This window comes from Nanorana parkeri, unplaced genomic scaffold, assembly GCF_000935625.1.
Source record: "Nanorana parkeri isolate BGI_ZX_2015 unplaced genomic scaffold, ASM93562v1 scaffold3309, whole genome shotgun sequence".
Lineage (NCBI taxonomy): Eukaryota > Metazoa > Chordata > Amphibia > Anura > Dicroglossidae > Nanorana > Nanorana parkeri.
This window is the reverse complement of record NW_017309577.1, coordinates 21,413-24,262: the sequence shown is the minus strand read 5'-3', so window position 1 is coordinate 24,262 and position 2,850 is coordinate 21,413. Positions and strand designations below refer to the sequence as shown.

Below are 2,850 nucleotides of genomic sequence, written 5' to 3'. Positions count from 1 at the left end.
ATGAGCAGCTGCTGAGCTGTCACTTTTCTCTTATTTATTTCGGGGGGTGGGGCATTCTGTGCGGATAGAATCCTCTGCGCAGACGGCGCGTTGTTCTTAGTGCCGCGGCGTGGATACCAGTCATCTGAAAACTGTCCGGCGGGTGGCCCTGGGGCAGGTACATCGCCCCCGGCTATTCCTGACAACGAACAGCCACACGGGGTCTCTCTAATGCCGGCTGCGCAGTGCTGAGACGCTGCACTTTGTAGCATTAGAATTGCCGAGTAATGTGTCATTGTGACAATTCCAGGTATCACCTACTCGCAGAGATCACATGACTCCCCCAGACATGGCCTTCATCTGCTATTCTCTCCAGAAGGGCAGCGCCTTCTTTGTTCCGACATCATTCAGGGTCACCATTCACTTCCTGGACTGAGGTGGCGGCTCAGAGATGACGCGGTCATGTAAATCCCGGTGTCTGTGCATAGTTCTTGGCTGCGTTCACAAATGCCTGAGACAGATCAGCCCCCTGCCGCAGCCTCTCACTTTGTGACTAGATAGAAAGTTACAATGTTGCAGTATGATCACTGGGGGAGGGGGGACTGAAGAAATGCTTCCTCCTGCCTGCAGCAGACTGATCACTGGGGGGAGAGGAGACTGAGGTAATGCTTCCTCCTGCCTGCAGCAGACTGAGCCCTGGGGGAGGGGAGACGGAGGAAATGCTTCCTCCTGTCTGCAGCAGACTGATCACTGGGGGGAGAGGAGACTGAGGTAATGCTTCCTCCTGCCTGCAGCAGACTGAGCCCTGGGGGAGGGGAGACGGAGGAAATGCTTCCTCCTGTCTGCAGCAGACTGATCACTGGGGGGAGAGGAGACTGAGGTAATGCTTCCTCCTGCCTGCAGCAGACTGAGCCCTGGGGGAGGGGAGACGGAGGAAATGCTTCCTCCTGTCTGCAGCAGACTGATCACTGGGGGGAGAGGAGACTGAGGTAATGCTTCCTCCTGCCTGCAGCAGACTGAGCCCTGGGGGAGGGGAGACGGAGGAAATGCTTCCTCCTGTCTGCAGCAGACTGATCACTGGGGGGAGAGGAGACTGAGGTAATGCTTCCTCCTGCCTGCAGCAGACTGAGCCCTGGGGGAGGGGAGACGGAGGAAATGCTTCCTCCTGTCTGCAGCAGACTGATCACTGGGGGGAGAGGAGACTGAGGTAATGCTTCCTCCTGCCTGCAGCAGACTGAGCCCTGGGGGAGGGGAGACGGAGGAAATGCTTCCTCCTGTCTGCAGCAGACTGATCACTGGGGGGAGAGGAGACTGAGGTAATGCTTCCTCCTGCCTGCAGCAGACTGAGCCCTGGGGGAGGGGAGACGGAGGAAATGCTTCCTCCTGTCTGCAGCAGACTGATCACTGGGGGGAGAGGAGACTGAGGTAATGCTTCCTCCTGCCTGCAGCAGACTGAGCCCTGGGGGAGGGGAGACGGAGGAAATGCTTCCTCCTGTCTGCAGCAGACTGATCACTGGGGGGAGAGGAGACTGAGGTAATGCTTCCTCCTGCCTGCAGCAGACTGAGCCCTGGGGGAGGGGAGACGGAGGAAATGCTTCCTCCTGTCTGCAGCAGACTGATCACTGGGGGGAGAGGAGACTGAGGTAATGCTTCCTCCTGCCTGCAGCAGACCGATGACATCATCTCGGCCTAGGTAAAGCCGCTGACTGGAGCTCAGGGACATCTTTTTAATGATAGAAGGTTGTATTGTGACATGTTGGGAATTTATTCATGGAGACTTGTAAAGCTACTTACAGGTCCACTTTAATGTCACCTGCACGATTCTGATTGGGCCTCCCCAGAGCAGCAGCTAAATATGTGCACACTGGGTGGCCACTTTATTAGGCACCCCTACCTCTAGTACGGAGGAGGTTCCTCGTCGTTTGCCTTCACGGCAGCCTGGAATCTCAGCAATGTGGATTCCACGAGGTCCCCAGAATGTTCTGTAGGGATTTTGCTCCGTGGTGACTCCATAGCGTTCAGCTCATGCTGCTTTCCTCTATCGTACGCCAACGTCTGCCATTGACTTCCCGATCTTCAGTTGTCTAGATTTGGTGCCCCCTGAAGCCTCATTGGCTCTTAGCAGACGGGGGGGGCTCTGGCTGGTCTTCTGTAGTCCTCGTTCTTCAAGGTTCTCCATGTTGGGTGTTCAGAGATGACTTCCTGCAGAGCTCCGCTGTAAAGAGACAATAGGCACCTGTCAGCCTGTATATGTATATAGAGAGCGATGCCGAGCGTAGAATTATTACACAGGATTTATATGGCGCCAACAGTGTGCGCAGCGCTGTACAATATCAGGAAGACATTACAATCACAATACAATTCAAGACAAGATGGTAAGGAGGGCCCCGCCCCTGAGGGCTTACAACCTAAAAGGGAGGGGCCAGTGATACATGAAGAGGGAGCTGTGTGGGGATGAATTGTTTGGGAACGTGATGGTTGAGCGGTTAGGTTGAGGTGGGATCGGCTTCCCTGAAGAGATGAGTCTTAAGGGATCGCCTAAAGGCAGTCAAGGTGGGAGATAGACGGACAGGTTGGGGTAAAGAATTCCAGAGGATGGGAGTGACTCTAGAGAAGTCCTGGAGGAGAGCATGGGAGGAGCTGACGAGGGAGCTGGAAAGCAGGAGGTCTTGGGAGGAGCGGAGGGGACGGTTAGGGTTATACTTTGAGACGAGGTTTGAGATATAGTCGGGGGCGGAGTTGTGGACGCCTTTGTAAGTCATTGTTAATATTTTGAATTTTATCCTTTTGGGCGAGTGGGAGCCAGTGCAGGGATTGGCAGAGGGGGGCAGGGGATGGAAGCCGGTGGAGGGATTGGCAGAGGGGGCAGGG

The 2,850-nt window shown here is 55.3% G+C and overlaps 1 protein-coding gene across 1 annotated transcript in view; it reads left to right on the top strand.

Annotated features, from left to right (window-relative positions):
• Nucleotides 1–2,850, top strand: part of HDX (highly divergent homeobox) — a 38,610-nt gene that overhangs the window by 22,317 nt on the left and 13,443 nt on the right. The window lies entirely within an intron of this gene.